Below are 18,924 nucleotides of genomic sequence, written 5' to 3'. Positions count from 1 at the left end.
CAACCTGATTTTAAAGTGTCAGAAATAGATACAAGTCCATTTAGCATATGGGCATATGACTCATTATCTCTAAGTTCTGCTGGTGTGGGCATACCAACCATATCAATACACTCCTTCTTATGTACACTTAATAAATCCAATCGGGGACTCACCAATCCTCTAAGACCTCTAGCTTTGCTTATGATTTTATCATTTTCCCTCTCAAGAGCTAAAACTTGGGCTTCCAAACCAAAGTATGACCATCTATAGATTTAGTCAATGAGTGTGAATTGTCAAAAGAATTGACTATACCTAGAATCTCCTCTTGAATCTCCTAATCCTTTTATCAAAATCAGTTGTAAGTAAACCTGTGTTACAACATACTCTATAAATATTAGTAGACTACTTTAAATAGTTATCTATCAATTTCAACTTATCATTAATCTCCTTCCTCACTGATTCAATCATTTGATCAAATGTAGCTCTCTTTGCTTGTGTAAACCTCTCGAGTGCCTGTTGGTTTGATATTTGTTGTAAAGACTAAGAGTCCTTTGAAATGTGCTCTGTGATAATTTTAAGCTTGTCAGATGGGCTCACTTCTTTGTCAAATTTACACTCTAGGGAAAGTCTATGCAAAATAGTGATAGACTGATCAATAACTCTTTTATCCATAGATCCTTCCTTCATCATTTTCTATGCAGCCATCATCATGATTTTAGTAGAACTCATCTCGGTAATGCTTTTATGTTCAACCTACGAGGTGTCATTTAACAACAATGATGGACTCACTACTGGTTCCCTATCAAGTTCCCCTTTCTTCTCCTCTGATGGTTTAACTTTTATAGCTTCCTTACTTGCACCGGTGCCTTTGCCACTTGGTGCAGTCTCAGTTATTGTCGATTCCTCCTTAGGAACTATGTCCTCATCCTATACATTCTGATCTGGAGGACTATTGTCCTCAACATTAGTAACCTATATACTTGCAACCTTTACACTCTCTGATTTTGTTGATATCTCAACATTTTCCTATATATTAGTCTCTATCGGGGGCTCTATATCCAATATCTTGATATTTTTCAAAATTGAGTGTGAAGTACCCACAATACCCTTACCTTTTCCTTAAACCAAGATGTTTGTAGTATCTATCTTTAGTTTTGATGAAGTATAAAAAACCATGGTTTTCTTCAAATAACTTAACCCATTCCTTGTGTGTCTCCTTGACTATCTCATTGACCCTACCTAACATAAGACTGATTATTCTATGCTTGCAACAAAATATTTTCCTATCTACAACTTCAAGAGTCCTGTCTATCTCCTTTGAAGTAATAGAAACACAAACATATAGCAACTCCTGAATCTTTATATGTCTATCCTCCTCCAATGCTGATAATATTCTAGCATCTAATATGTCATATAATTGTGTCGGTATTTGGTTTTCAATTTCTAACAAGGCTTTCTTATAAATATCCAAATACAACAAAACTGATTCCTCTACTTCTCTCTATTCAACATCATCCAAATGCTCATAATAAAATTGCACATTCTTCATCATACAATCTTTAATGATTTCATCTACTAATTCTGCACAAGTCTTGGGTGGAAGAACAGTTATATTACTAGATACAAGTACAATATTAGTGCCATCCATCTTCTTCCTTCTTCCAGTACTAGATGGGGTTGAAGGTGTTTCCTTTGGTGCTTGTTTCTATGTCGATACCCTGATAGTAACTTTCCTAACCAGTTACTTCTTTTCTTCTACCTTAGTCTCTTAAGTTTTCTTCCATAATACCCTCTTGAATGCTAAGCGTGTGTCTTCATCAGATCTAGAGTCTGCTGCAATTGGCTCAATGAATATTTATGGCTCTTTTCTCTTCCTACCTTTCTCCAAAACAACATCAATTAATGCTTTGATATCCTATGAAACCTATTCATAAAACTTTCTTGCCTTGCCCTAATGCTTTTCCCTCTTCTTCTGATTGAACTCAGTTTCAACCTCTACAATAGTTTTCACAAGATAGGTGCATCAATTAGCATTTGTGCATAAGCATCTAGAATCTATGCATCGACTTCATACCCCATTTCCTCAATCCAAATCTTCTAGGGCCTTACAACTTCCATCAAAGTCTCATCTTTCTTAACCATGAAGCATATCTTGATTGAGTACTTCTCAACAATTTACTTTGGAACCCTCTCCCTAGAATTCATAGCCATCTGAAATGCTTTAAAGTAGCCCCATACTTTGTCATCTCTTTGACTACCCAATGTAGCACTGGATTGTTTTAGTTGCCTCCCTAATAGGATATCAAATGCCCATTGTCTCTTCTAAAAACTGAGAGTCTCATTGATGAAAAATAGCATTAAACAGACAATTAGGTTTCCATATGGAAATATTCCTTTCTTCTCTCCTATGATCTTTCCAAGTTTAATCAACAATTCATCCAACATCCAACAACATAGATCTAACTTCTCATTTACCCTCATCATTTTATGAGTTGCATAAATGTAGAAGCTAGAAATAGAATTCAGTTAGTTTGATTAAGTTACCTTGTAACTAACAACCATGCTTTCAAATCTGATCTTTGTTTGTGATAGTACTAACCCTGATTGATCACTTGTCTGATGTTGCGCTAGTGATCTTATCGACCTAATCATTAGAAACCTTCTTCTCTGGATGTTTTCCAACCTATGGTAAACTGGTAATTTCCCTGATGGTCTCCTTTGAGATCTTATGCAGTCTATCCAACTAGATAAATTCTCCATGCACTCTACTTAAGACATATCTGACAATTTCATCCTCAAATTCTGGAATATGCAGAATGTCGGTAAACCCTAGATCCTCAATATGCTGGTACTCGGGCTTAATCTTTCTAGAATCTCCTATTAACTCACTCATGTAAATTCTCTTAATATCACTCATTCCAAAATCCTCAATATGACAGTGAATATAAGCTTTGATATCTTTATCATACATGACTCCTTCCAAGACACGAGAAAAAGCACCAATCGAATCGTCCAAATTAGCAATATGAAGATATCACTTGAAAGTCAGCCTAGGATTGTCCTTGACCTCAACAACAATAGGATTTGTAATAAACACAGGTAAAGATGATGATCCTGCTTCCATGATGAAATATAAATACCTATGAATAGCTATCTGTGAAAACCCTAAAGAACTCTTCCGATTGCTGGTGAAATCACTCAAGATGATATAGATCGCACTAAATCCCCTTAGACTTCCTCTGAATCACTTTGAATTCAAAGTGATCAGAAATAAAGCGAATTCATCCTTTTAACCTCCAAGAAAACCTAATCTATCATTGATATGAATGACTTCCGGTGTAAGATATCGGATCTCAATCAAACATCTCCATGTCAGATAAGCATCTCCAATATCTTGAATGTCTTCCAGAACCTCTTCCTAGGGCATGTGCACTATCTTCATGAATTTTTCCTACCCCTAAGGCATTTTACTCAGCTACCAGATAAGCTTCCTACTAATGCAAGAGAAACCTCCTCTACGGGTTGAGTAACTAGTGCATTTCCATCTGCTAATTGTTCTTCTAACTTCCTAAACCATCTTTGGGTATGATCTTTTCGGATTTCATTTACCTTCTCTTTCCCTTTGTCATTTGATCCTTCATTACCAACTAGTTGATTTCTACTTCTACAAAACTTAGAAATATGTCTAACCTTATTACATGCATAGAATGTAACATTGTTCTTTTGAATTGCTTTGCTAAAACCGATGTAATTGCTTGACCTGCACTAATTAGCCATATGACCAAATTTTCCACATACATAAAATTTAACATTCATTTTGCAATCTTTTGTCTTATGACCATACTTATTACATTTAGAATATTGACCAAAAGCAGAATCAGGGTTTTGATTTGCTCTATTTCTATATTGCTTAGCCATGGGAACAAATTTATTACAAACAAAGCATCTACCATTAAATTTATAAGCATTAAGTCATCTTATTGGTGCCTTCTAGTTTTGATCTTTATTAGCATTACCGAAACTATGTCCTTGTTAAAATTCAAGTCCACTGGAATCTCCATTCTATCTATATCTTTTCAATAAATCATCAAGCTATGCTGAACTAATCTTGAATTTGTCTTTATACTCACTTGCAATAGCCAGATCATCTCTCAAAATTATCATTTGTCTCTCAAGGTCTTGTTTATTACTCTAGGATTCTACCAAATCAATTCTCAACATATCATTTTCATGAACCAACCTACCACATTGTTCAAATTTGTTTTTTGGAGATATAATAAGATTTTCTTTCTTTTTCTTCCAATCCTCAATATCTTTTGACATCCTCATAGTTGTAGCTTGCATTTCATTCCTCATGACCATTTTCTCCTAACTCAACTTTAGACATCTCTCATTAAGGCCATCTTTCTCATCATTATCCTTATTCTACAAAATTTCTTTCCTCCTAGCCTGAACAGATGGCAGTCTCTCCTATACGGTAAGAATTAATTCTTGAGAAAAATTTAATTCATCTTGTAACTTCAAGTTTTCCATCCTTTCAGCATCATAATCTTCAAGTGCTACCTCAGGTTTCATCTCCACACTCATATCCATGGATTTTGGATTCAAGATCTTCCTCAAGTTGTTAAACTTCCTTTGAGACACAAATCTCTGATACCAATTGCTGGAATCCAAGAGCATTGAGAGGTGGGGTGAATCAGTGTTCTACCAGAACTATGGATTTTAACTTATTAAAACATGCATTCACCAACCGATATTACCAATACATATAATATTTAAAGAATTAAAGCAACCAATAATCCAATCACACAAATTAATACCTGAACATAGAGAATTATATGTGGAAAACCTCAAAGAGGCAAAACCATGGTGGGATTTGTGACCAACAATATCAATCCACTGGCCATATGAAGAGATATTACAAAATATAGGGGCCTGCACTTCCAGGAAGGCTTACAGCCTAGAGCACACTTCTCAATCACAAAAGGAGCCTCACTGACTACATACAAATCCAAACTACAATCTAGAGAAATGATTAAAATCCAATGATAATATCTTCTATGCCTGAATGTTGTTCCAGTCTAAAACCCTAAACCCTTACCAGAATACCCTCTTACATAAATATCCTCTCATACATGATCTATCTTATATATTTGGCATATCCATTACATTCCATAACCTTACATATCCATATCCTTTCCTATATAAAAAATGATCTAATCAACTGACCTATATACCCCTTTACAATCCATCATGTGCCTTATGTCGACTTACAAAGACAATTACAATATGAATATACAGGTCAGCTCAATAACATAACACATGAATATCAAAATTAATTGTAGATGTCAGATCTCCCAAATAATGTTGGCCTCCAATATTGATAACTTGAATATAAACCATGTTAGCCTGCATTGCCAATAACTAAAGAATTCCTTCCAACGTGCCAGTACCGGTGAAGTGTCTATCAGTACACTACTAAACCAAAATATGAAGTTGTAACATGTTGCCATGTTTCCATCAATGACAACATATTGAAACCAACCAATTGAGTGTCAATTGCTGACCATAGTAGCATTGGTGAGTGTCAATTGTCAAAGGATGTTAAGAAATTTGTGCAAAGTTGTAGAGTTTGTCAAGTTGCAAAAGGCAGTAGAAAGAATGTGGGATTGTATAAGAATTTGATAGTACCAGTAAGACCTTGTGAGGATATAAGAATGAATTTCATACTTGGATTTCCTAAGACACAAAGAGGGAATGTTTCTATATTTGTGGAAGTGGATAGATTCTCAAAGATGGCTCATTTCATACCTTGTAAGAAAAAATTAGATGCAGTGCATATAGATGACCTATTTTCCAAGGTAATGGTGAGATTGCATAGATTTCCTAAGATCATCTTCCTTATTCCTAAATCATGGAGCAATTGGATCATTTTCTAGCAAGTAGTCAATTCCAGATTTTCAGACAGTTTTCTGGCACCGAAACTCCTTGGACCTATTTTGCTGAATCTTGTGGATCCTTTTTGTAGCTTGTGAAGCCCCTGTTCATGGATTCCAATGTTCTTTGGAATGTGGCTGACCTTTCCTTTGATCCAAACTTCATCCTTTGGATTTTTTGGAGGAATCTCTTTGGTGGAGGCCAACCTATTAGTTTTACATGTTTGATCTTGTTTTTCAGCATTTGATCCCTTTTGGGCTGACTAGATCTTCTTGGATCATATAAATTATTGTAAATGAGCATTACAGATTAATTAGGTAGAACATAGTAGATAGATCTTAGGTTTGGAGGTTTGGGAGTGACCTTTTCTGTAATTGATCTTAGGTTTGGTGGAATTTATTATGTGTTGCATTGATGTTTTCTCATTGATGTCAACACTAGCTATTTGAATTCTTTACCGACACCCTTTTGGTCCCGGTAGGTTGAGTGGTTTTTGGTTAACTTCAATCTAGCATGATCCGGTTGAACTCCATATAATGTGGTTATGGAATTGACTTGTTCATAATGCTTATACTCATATTTGTTCAGTTGGTTTTGGTTTGGTGATTGGATACTATTCTTCTTATTTAGAAGATTGGTTTCTTGTTTTGGTGAGGGTTTCACTGGTAGAGCTTTTTGTGGAGACCTTTGATGCATTGCATAACTGGTTTTTCTGTAGCTTCTGATGGAGTTTAAGGATATTGTTGGTGATCATGTTCAAAACTTGGCATTTGGAGATCATTGTTGAAGCATGTGGACCTATACTTAGTCCCGATTGATTTAGGTTATGGACTAGTATTAATGTAATGTGTGGATAGGACCTATTGTTGTATATTATTTGTTTTAGTCTAAGGCCGACATGGTTTTTAATTATGTAATTGATTTATTGTCGGGTGGCCGACCTGATTATTTATGGTCGAGGGTTTGTATAAATAAGATGTAAGATCTCATTGTAGATCATCATGGTTATTGTAAAAGGTCATGGTCAAGGAATGTAATGTATGAATAATGTAATATCATTTAGGCAGAGGATTTGGTCGATCATTGGAGATCGAATTGGGTTTGTAAGAGGATTTAGTTCTCCGGTATTGAGCTTAACCAAAATTGTACTCAGGCATAGGAGATGCTAACTTTTGCAGTTCAACACTTCTCTAGATTGTAGTCTGGATTTGCATGTAGTCAGTGAGACTCCTTTTGTGATGAGCAGTGTTCTTTAGGGTGTTGTGTGGATGGCTTTTATTATGTGATTATTGTTTATGCTTAATTGGATTAACTCCTATTCGGGTATTATTATTTTGGGCTCTGGTATTGTTGTTTTAAATTGCTAATACTTCTGGTAATCTATGACAACTGATTCATCCCCCCCTCTCAGTTGTCTTCCGGTTATTTGAACTGCCTAACAGTTGGTATCGAAGCTTTGGTCCTCTCTACAGAAATCTTAACTACTTGAGGAAGATCCTATGGCGACTAACAGTTCAAGTTCATCCAATTCTTTTGGAGCTATCTTTCAAAGGGATATACCGAGGCTTGAAGGAACAGATTATACAATATGGAAGATTCCCATGGAAACTCATTTGAGATGTCTTGCCAAGGAGATTTGGAGATCACAAAGAATGGTGTCACACCTTTTAATCTAGGATCTAACAATCCTCCTTCGGCAAGACTGGACAAGGAGCTTGAGAATTATTGTAGAGCAAGAGAAGCCCTCTTGTGTGCACTTTCTAATTAGAAAATTATTGGATTAATCAACAAATCATATGGAAAGGCTATATGGGATTAGTTGTAGACTCTAAATGAAGGTGACCCTATAGTAAAGATTGCTAAACTTGATGGTTACCAGGTGAGATATGAAAACCTAAAGATGGAAGAAGATGAAAGGATTACCACATTCATGGAAAGGGTAAATGAGATTGTTATGGGAATCCAATGTTGTGGTGGAACTCTGAGCAAAGATGAAATTGTTTCTAAACTCCTGAGAGCCCTACCACCGACTTACAAAATGAAGGCTAATGCTATTAATGAGTTAAGAACTATGGCTAATACATCTATCAATAGAGATACTTTGGTTGGGAAACTATCTTCTTTTGAGCTTGAGGAATTTGGACCTTCTAGAGTTGTGAAGACTAAACCTGCTTTTCATGCATCTACATCTACAACCAGTAAGAAAGACTTGAAAGCTTTATATGCAAAAGAATTAGAAGATATGAAGAGAGAAGATGATAAGTTTGAGCTTGAAGCACTATTTGGTAGAAGAGTACTGAAAGGACCGGTAGGAAGTAAGTATGAAGGAAAATCACCTTTTAAATGTTTTGCATGTAATAAGATTGGTCATTTTGCATCTAGATGTCCTAAAAGGAATTCAATATTTGAAGAAAGAGTTACAAGATCATTTAAACCTAGCCCTAGATATTAGAATAAGTATATATTCAAGAAAAACAAAGTCAAATCATGCTACATAGTGGATGAGGAAGGCATTACTGATTCAGATGATGAACTGACAGTAGACTCTGCTAGTAGATCTAGGAATGGGAAAGAATGGATATGCTTGGATATCAAGGAAGATGATTTGACACCGGAAGAGAATTTACCTGAGGAGAAGGAACTTTCTGCTAAAATTGAGGATAAGGATGAATGGGTAATTGATAGTGGTTGTTCACATCATATGACTGGAGATAAAGGGAATTTTTGTCTTTGCAAGAAATTGATGGTGGAGTAGTTAGATTTGGAGATGACAAGGCATGTATGATCAAAGGAAAAGGAACTATATCATTGGATGGTAAGAACAATACTGACAATGTTTATTATGTTGAAGGTTTGAAGCATAATCGTTTGAGTGTAGGAAAATTGGTAGATAAGGGATTTCAATTACAGTTCAAGGATGGAAAAGGCAAAATCATTAATAGATCTGACTTGGAGATTGCAACCAGTACGCAGACAAAAGGTAACATATTTCATTTGAACTTCAGTGAGAAAATATGTTTGATTACACAGATTGATGAGAGTTGGTTATGGCATAAAAGGCTATGTCATGTGAATTTTGATTGCATTGTAAAGATCAGTTCAACTAAGGTTGTTAGAGATATACCTAAGACTATGAAGCCCTATAATCCAGTATGGAAAGAATGTCAAATGGGTAAATAGGTTGGTACCTCTTTTAGGAGTATACAAGATAAATAAAATGATGTTCTTGATCTTATTCATACTAATTTTTGTGGCCTTGCTAGATTTAAAAATTTTCTTGGTGATAGATATTTCATGCTAATCACTGATGATTATTCTAGAATGATGTGGGTTACTTTTTGAGAGAAAAATATGAAGCATTTGAAAGGCTTAAAATCTTTAAGGCTAAAGTGGAAACTAAGACAGGATTGAAGATTAAATGTTTGAGATCAGATCATGGTGGAGAATTCACATCTGGTGAGTTTAATAACTTGTGTGACAAGCATGGTATTAGAAGGTAATTTTCTGCTCCCTAGACACCTCAGTTGAATGGAGTTGTGGAAAGCAAAAACAAAACTATCTTGGATGCTGCTAGAACAATGATGATGGAAGATAATCTACCTGATATCTATTGGAGAGAAGCAGTTAGTACAATAGTTTACACATTCAATAGAGTACATATTAAAGGAGAATCAGGTAAGACACCTTATGAATTATGGTTTGGCAATACACCTATAGTTAAGTATTTTAGAATTTTTGGTAGTAAATGTTATATCAGGAGAGATGATACTATTGCAAAATTTGATCCTAGAAGTGATGAAGGTATATTTATTGGTTATTCTAATGAAATAAAAGCATATAGATGTTATAACAAGAGATTACAGAGAATCATGGAGAGTGCTAATGTCAAAGTAGATGAGTTGAGAAAAAGTCAAATCAGAATTTATTTGAAGGAACCGACAGTGGAAATGATTATATCTAAACTGGTAGTACCTTTATCAGAACATAGAGTTGAATCACTTACTCTGGAAACATCAAAGAATTCTATAGTAACTTAAGAATGGGGAAGATGAACAAAGAGTTAGAAGACTCCTAGGTATGTGAGATTGAATCATTCTGAAGATCAAATCATTGGGGATAAAAGCAATGGAGTGATGACAAGAAGAAGACTGGCAACTAATGAGGTATGTTTAATTTCACAAGTTGAACTGGTATTAGTAATTGAGGCATGCAAAGATGAATTTTGGTTAAAAGCTATGGAAGAAGAATTAGATCAGATTGGGAAAAATAACACATGGACTTTGGTTCCCTGACCTAAAAATAAAAACATTATTGGAACTAAATGGGTTCTTAAGAATAAATTGAATGAGGATGGACAAGTTATAAGCAATAAGGCTAAATTGGTTTGTAAAGGATATTCTTAGAAGGAAGGAATTGATTATGGAGAAACTTTTGCACCAGTAGCTAGGATTGAAGCTGTAAGATTATTTATTGCCTATGTTGCTTATAAAAAATACAAGGTTTATCAGATGGATGTTAAATGTTCATTCTTGAATGGGGATCTTGATGAAGTAGTTTATATTAAGCAACCTGATGGTTTTTCACTATTAGATGATACTGATATGGTTTGCAGATTAGGGAAAGCTTTATATGGATTGAAACAAGCACCTAGAACTTGGTATGCAAGGTTGAATAAATATCTTTTGAAGATTGGTTTTACTAAAGGTAGTGCTGATAGTAATTTATATTATAAAATAACTGATGATGATATACTGATTGTTGAAGTATTTGTTGACGATATTATTTTTGGAGGTAAAGATAAATTATGCATAGAATTGTCTAGGAACATGGAGAAAGAATTTGAGATGTCTATGATTGGTGAGATGAAATTTTTCTTAGGTTTGTAGATTACTCGGACTGACAAAGGTTTTTTTATCTATCAAACTAAGTATGATAAGGAATTGTTGAAGAAATTTGGTATGGGAGATTCTAACCCGGTAAGTGCACCTATGGTTACAAATGAAAAATTGACAAGGAAAGATGTTTCTGCACTGATAAATCCTACAAGATACAAATCTATGATTGGAGGTCTACTTTATTTGACTCAGACTAGGCCTGACATTATGAATGTTGTTTGTGTTGTTTCAAGATTTCAGAGTGATCCTAGAGAAAATCATGAGATGGCGGTGAAAAGGATTTTTAGATACTTGCAAGGTACATTAGAATATGGTTTGGGGTATCCTAAGGATGATAACTTTACTTTATGTGCATATACAGATGTTGATTGGGCTGGATATGTTGATGATAGGAAAAGTACTTCTAGTGGAGCTTTCTTTCTTGGAAAGAAGTTGGTTTCATGGATCAACAAGAAACAGTCATGTACTTCTTTATCTATTATTGAAGTTGAGTATGTTGTTGCTGCTACTAATTGTACACAAGTTTTATGGATGAAGAAAATGTTGAAGGACATAAAGGTGGATTGTGATGCACCAATAGTTATTCATTGTGATAACTCTGTTGCTACTGATATATTAAAGAATCCAATATTTCATTCTAAGACAAAACACATATCTATCAAGTATAATTTTTTAAAGGAGAAGGTGGAAGCAAATTATGTTAAACTATTTTATGTGAACACTAAAGAATAGATTGCAAATATTTTCACTAAACCTTTATCCAAGGAATCATTTGAGTACTTGAGGGATAGATTTGGGGTTTCTGCCCCTCCAACAAAGACTTGATTGATGTCATTTGGCATTAGTCCAGTATGCATTATCATAGATACTATTCATTTCGACACTGATGTGGGATGCTTTTGCTCAGGGGGAGTAGTCAGCTTTGAGATTCAGAGGCTTATGTTTTTGCTTTGATATTTCTATCAAATTTTTGGCATTGATGTCAAAGGGGGAGAGATAGTGATGTGAAAAAGAAATTTAAAACTTTTACAGAGATATTATTAAGAGACAGAGAGATATTGATATTCAGAGCTATATGTAGGAGACTGTTGGTTGTCTTCCACAGGGGGATACTTGTTTGGCATTTCTTGGTACTGTAAAGTGGAAAATCGCAAGCGAACCCTAGGTGTTCCCCCCCACCACTCCGAGGAGAGGGGAAGGAGGTCACTAGGGTTGACGGTTTTCACTTAGGGGAGACTTTACATTCAAAAGAGGGGTTGAAACCCACAAGATCCAATCCCACACAATGCAAGATTAGATTCTAAATGAGTTTCAAGGGTTAAGACAGCAAGGCTACCCTCTTTTGTAAAGAATGTAGATAGAAGGATTAAGCTAGGAATGCATGGAAAGTGAGAAAGATTCGCTTATAAATAGAGATAGGAATATAGGATGAAGCTGCGGACTTGGAATTAGCAGTAAAATGTCAAGATGGCACTGTCCTGCAAATTTGAGCAAAAGTTGACGGGACGATGGCACCCGGCGTGCACACGGTCCTCCGAAAAATCCACGAAACGAAGGGGGATCTGTTCGTCTCTACACAAGGATTCTAGATCTTCAATTACAGCCACGTACCTACAACCTACACATAGAAAAGCGAAGATGATTGGGGGGTTAGGGATTAGGGGTTTGCCCTTAGGTCAAACCCCGGTTTTGGAATTAACCAAGAAATGAGAAATGTTGTAAATGTAAATGATTGTAAAACAAGTACTAGTACCTTGTTGTAAGAATGTTTGTATTCTTACATTCGAAGGTGTAGATGTTGTTGTATGTTGTATGTTGTATGTTGTATGTGATCTCCTCTTCAATGGTTGAATCCTTGTCTTGAATGCAACACTTAGCCTTGAATGGAGACTTAGAATGATCAATTGCTTGAAGGAATGCTTGAATGCTTGAATGCTTGAATGTTTGAGTATCGCTTCCACCTTTTTTTTTTCATCTTACCAAAATGGGAGAGGAAATGTAGTTTATATACTTGCCAATTAGGGTTAAAAGACTGATTTTTCCGACCTTAGGCCAACCAAGAAAGATTATTTTCCAAATTGCAAACATAAAGACCCCAGGCCCCAAAAGAGACCGGGCCCAAAATAGGGCCAGGGACCAGGGCGCTAGGCGCCATGGTCCTGGCTGAAGGACCAGGGCGCTGGGCGCTCTGGTCCCACCTCTCGGGACAGCAGGGTGCAAGGATGATCAGGCCAGGGTGCTAAAAAAATGCAGTTTTTGATGTCAAGAGGAAGTTTCGGGGTCTCCATTCAGGTTTCGTGTTGCGTCACCATCGTGAAGACCCAAATGTGGTCGAAATTGCAAGTGTCACAATTTTAGGATGCTACATTTAGCCCCCACTTTAGCGGGAGTATAAGCGTACACTCATACTTCCGGTAAAGTACAAGGAAACAACATTGAAAGACTTTCACCACATCAAGGAGGCAAGACACACCAAGCCTCCAGTGGACTAAGGATCTTATGACTTCGACTGACAAAGTAAAAAGGAAGATCACGAGGGAGAACCATGACTATTAGTAGTAAGGTTCCCTCACTATGAGTCATGCAAGAGAAATACCCAAAATTTTCAAGGCAAAGCTAAGTTTGCCATGAAATTTTCAAGTATCCTGAAGGGATAGATGGGGTGTATGCCCCCCTACATTAAAGTGATCGCACACGCCTCAACGGGGGTGATTGCTTTAAGGTTGTGATACACATAAGAAATGAGAAGGGAAAGGAGCACGTTATCGCAAAGATTTAGCCACCAAGTATGAGATAAACCCAAGGATAATAGACACAAAACACAACGCATGAGGTGACTTCACTTTCCTCGGGGTTAGTATGCTGTATGATAAGTCATGTATATCATATGTATGTATGCATAATTGTTCTTCATTCCCCAATCAAGGAAGGTCACCTAGAAGAAGGGAACACATGTGTCTTTTGAGTCAACATGAGAGAGACCAAAAGAGATCTGAATGCTTTGCATCATCCTCAAGTAGACAACACTAAGGACAACAAATAGAAGAATGAGAATAACACATAGAAGAAGTAACAAAAGAGAGGAGGAGAGAGTCTGCTATGCTAATGAAACTAGTCTAGCACGTCATCTACCCCCCGATCTTGCTGATCAATGTTTCGGGAAGGCAGGGAACATGCTAGAGGAGGAACATTCAACACAGCAGATGGAGCTATCACAAGATCCAAACAAGGGCTATGTTCATGTTCCAAGCCACATTGTTCTTGTCTAGGAGCTAGGATAAGTGCTTTAGAAAATTTGTTAGATAAATGGTTATCAATATCAACAAGTTCATATTCACTATCAGAAGCAAGAGAAGTAACATTTTCATCATGAATAACATTTTCATCTATATCATCATCAAGATTTATAAAAATAGGATCTTTAACTCACACAGGATCAAGATCATCATGTATCTTATGTTTAGGAGATTTTGGAGAAAATGGAATAATGCTTGTTGAAGGTGTTTTTGGAGATTGTAAAGTTTGAGAAGCAGCTGCCTGGGCTCTAAGATGACGCTTTCATCGACGTTTGTGTGCAGAACGATTTTGTCTAGTCTTAGTAGGAAATGGAGAAGATTGAGGAGGAGGAATGTTCTCATCCTTATCACTTGGGTGTTTAGGTTGTGGTCTCTTAGGCTAGATAATAGGAGAAGAGGAAGGTCTCTTCTCTTTATAAAAAGAAGGAGGAGGAACTGCTCCGTATAAAGGAGGAATATTTGCTTTAGGAAGGAGACCAAGTCCATCATGATGAGGAGGTATAGGTCTACTTTTAGAAAGTTTATTAGGCATAGACATAGTCACATCCATAGGAATGGGTTGGGAATCTTCTTGAGGAAAGACATTAGTTTTATCTTTCAAAGGAAGAACTTCCTTCTCAAGAATGATAGGAATATCAAGTTTGGGTGTTCTAGGTTCACTTAGAGATAGGATCATATCTGTTTTCCACTTTTGATAAGATTTGAAAAGATGATCACTTCACGGTGGAAGAGATTGGAATTGTTTAGGCCAGAAATAATCAATAGGAACGCTAGAAGTTCTTTCAGCTGGTTTAAAGAGACTATGATTGACAGTATCAACTTCACCATTATGGGGAAATTTCAAACACTTATGAATAGGAGAAGCAATAGCTTTCATGGAAGATAGCCAAGGATAGCCAAGCTTCACACGAAATTGTTCGGATGAAGGAATAATAGAAAAGTTCACATCAAGGGATTTGTTATGAACCTCAATAGGTAATGTAATAGAACCAATTGTAGGAGAAGAAAATGCATCAAATAATTTCACAACCACATCTGTTTTGTCATAGACCACTTGATTCAATTGCAAAGTAAAAAGAAATTCTTTAGTAATAACATTAACCATGCATGAAGGATCAATAAGCACTCCACAGCAAGGTGTATTCTTGACTTTTGCAACTATGTATAAAGGACCATCAGGTGCTCTAATAGTTTCATTAGAATCAAATGTGATGGAAGGTTCTTTAGGGTTTTCTTGCTGCTCTACAAAGTTAATCACATTTGGAGTCATAGACACAAGACCATCAGATGAGAAAGAGGAATCATTAGTCTCAATCACATTAGAGGTATGAGAAGGTAATGGATCAGTAAAAATCTGAAGATTTTGGTTAGGAGGAGCTACAGATGTATTGCCTTTATCATTCACTCCTGAAACAAAGATAGTATTATTATCAATCAAATCTTGAATTTTACCCTTTAAAGCAAAACATTTTTCAGTATCATGCCCAGGTTGACGATGAAATTGACAAAAAGATTTGTTATCAAAATAGGGTGAATTAATCTTTGCAGGATCTATTTACCTTATAGGAGGAAGAGTAAGCACATTTTGTTCCAATAACTTATTCATAATACTATGCAATGATTCATTCAAAGGAGTAAACTTTCTTTCTTTCTTGAAAAACTTAGAAATAGGAGGCACACCTGATGCTGCATTCACATTGTTGTTGATGATGTTTTCATTGAATTTAATGGACTCTCTGTTCAGTTTAAACTTCCCAAATGGTTGTTGACTACTATCACCCTTATCACTCGGAGCCATAGGATGTGATTGTTCCATTTGACTCATAGTCAGTTGATAATTGTGAAGAGTTGCACACAACTGTTGGAAAGAATTAAACTCAAAAAATAGGAGTTTGTCTCGATTATCTTTTTGTAAATTAGAAATAATGATTCTTTGAATATCATTGTCAGGCATTGGAAAAGAAATTTGAGCATACAAATGCTTATATCTACCAATGAAATCAGTCACTTTTTCTTTAACACCTTGTTTACAATGCATTAAATCAATCAAAGTAACTTTAGGACTTATATTGTTTTGAAATTGTTGAATAAAAGCATTTGCAAGTTGTTCGAAAGAAGTAATAGAATAAGAAGGCAACGAGCAATACCATTTTAGGGCTTTATCTCTTAATGTTCTAGTAAATAGTTTTGCAAGCAACCTTTGGTCATAAGAAAAATCAGTACATATTGTTTGAAAAGTCTTAACATGTGTTAGAGGATCACCTTTACCATTATAAAGCTCCAAATGTGGGATTTCAACATGTTTAGGAGGGATAGCTCGAACAATGTCAAGAGAAAGTGGGCTCGCAACATCAAATGTGGGCACACTAAACTTAGATTGATTCATAGAGGCAATTTGTTGCTGGAAGGAAGAGACAGTTTGTGCAAGATTGTTAATGGTCGCTTCAGTCGAAGAGTTCATATTAGATGTGTTAGATTGAGATGGAGGTGTTATGTTATTGAAAGAAGGTAAAGAGTAAGGTGGTGGGACACTATGATAATTAGTCACAGGATATGATTGGAAAGGAGGAACACTACAAGGAGGAATGGAATGGTTAAATGAATTGCCCCCTTGCGTCATGTTCATTTGTGGAGATGTAATAGGAACACTCATTGAAGGAATGAATGAAGAAGTTGGATTAAATGAAGGAAGAGGATTAACTGAAGAGGAAGGATTGCCCCCATGACTGGTAATCATAGGCGGAATGTCTTGTATAGAAGTAGTCATTATGTTTGATGTAAAGGTAGGTATGCTAGCAATAGAAGTTTTCAAAGGAATAGAATGATTGACTTGAGTGGGAGGTTGTGTATAACCCAAATTTTCAGCACAACTCTTCATAGGCATCACATTCAAATCCACAATGTGTGCAATACCACCCAAAATATCAATTCCATTCTTATCACTTTGAACCATACATTTTAGACCCTCAATTAAAGGAAGAGCTTGACTATCGGGGTATTCTTGAGACATCCATTGTCGAAAATTATCAAATTGGTTATCCAATTTTGAAAGTTGTTCTACAGAAACCTCATGGAGAGCTTCTTCATCATTATGAGGATTAGAGGAATTACCCATGTCCTCGTTAAAAAGGCTATTCAAATTAGGTTCCATCCCCTCAGTAATTAAACCTTGGAAAGACTTAATTCTAAGGCTTCATCTAATGGGAATAGTGTAAGTAGGACTTATTGTTGTAAAACTCATGCATTAGAGAGAGAGAGAAGATTTTGAATTTTAGAGGTAGCAAATTTCAATAAAATCAGCCAATCTCCTGGATTTAAGCTATTAAATGCAACCACGACAATCTCCCAAAATTTCGGAAAAAATGCTAGGGACCGTGGCGCTCGGGGTGCACACGGTCCTCGCAACTTTTTTCAAAATTTGCAGGGATGAAAGTTATGATGATTTTAGAGCTAATCTAAAAAAATTGAGTGATTTTACGATCTGTAGATAGGCCAAATTTAAGTTGCAATCTCAAAATTGAACCCTACCAAAATTGTTGAAAAATGCAAAATATGAATTTTGAAAAAGAGAGGGAAACTGAAATTTTGAATTTTATGATTTTAGAGGGAATACCAAAAGCAATGCAAGTTTCAAAATTTAAAAGTTGACTCAATTTCACGCAAAATTCAATTTTGAAAGTGGAAATCAAAGTTGGTATAATTAAGCACTTAATTTCAAAAGTCACAAATTGCAAAAAATTTGAATAAAGCACTGAAATTTCGAATGAATGCCAACACACTTTTCAGAGTAAGAACACAATTTTGACACAAAATTTCAATTTCAACAATTTTTGAATGATTAGGAGCCTTAATCCAAGCAATCCCTAGACCCACTTTGACTTTAATTTTGAAAGTGTTAGAATTGATAAAATCAGCCAAAATTCTAGATTTTAGCAGAAAAATACAGTAAGATCTAACTCCCGAAATTTCGGAAAAAATGTGGGGGACGATGGCGCTCGGGGTGCACACGGTCCTCGCAACTTTTTTCCAAATTTTCAAGGATGAAAGATATTATGATTTTATTGCAGGATCCAAAGTTACAGCTGATTTGGAGATGTTTTGATCAGTGAAATTGTCAGTCAAAGGTTGAATCAAGAGGGTTTTAAAAATTAGGGTTTTGACACTTAAACACTTAATTTTCAGAATTAAAGCACAAATATGAATTGATAATTTACAATAGAAGGGCAGATCTGAATCAAGCATTAATAATTAAACATTTTGCAAGTTCAATTTTCAAAAAGAAAACTTAGGGTTTTCATGCAATTAACCTCTAAAATTTGCAAAAGATCAAACATGGAAATGTAATTAAGGAAGCAAATTTTCAGATCTAACCATGAATAATCAGAAAGGATGTTCACATCGGGTTCACCAAAATGTAAAGCAAAAAATCACGAGCGAACCCTAGGTGTTCCCCCCCACCACTCCGAGGAGAGGGGAAGGAGGTCACTAGGGTTGACGGTTTTCACTTAGGGGAGACTTTACATTCAAAAGAGGGGTTGAAACCCACAACATCCAATCCCACACAATGCAAGATTGGATTCTAAATGAGTTTCAAGGGTTAAGACAGCAAGGCTACCCTCTTTTGTAAAGAATGTAGATAGAAGGATTAAGTTAGGAATGCATGGAAAGTGAGAAAGATTCGCTTATAAACAGAGATAGGAATATAGGATGAAGCTGCGAACCTGGAATTAGCAGTAAAATGTTGAGACGGCGCTGTCCTGCAAATTTGAGCAAAAGTTGACAGGACGATGGCGCCCGGCGTGCACACGGTCCTCCGA

The sequence above is a fragment of the Cryptomeria japonica genome, chromosome 9 (assembly GCF_030272615.1).
Source record: "Cryptomeria japonica chromosome 9, Sugi_1.0, whole genome shotgun sequence".
Classification (NCBI taxonomy): Eukaryota; Viridiplantae; Streptophyta; class Pinopsida; order Cupressales; family Cupressaceae; genus Cryptomeria; species Cryptomeria japonica.
Note: the sequence above shows the minus strand (reverse complement) of the source record.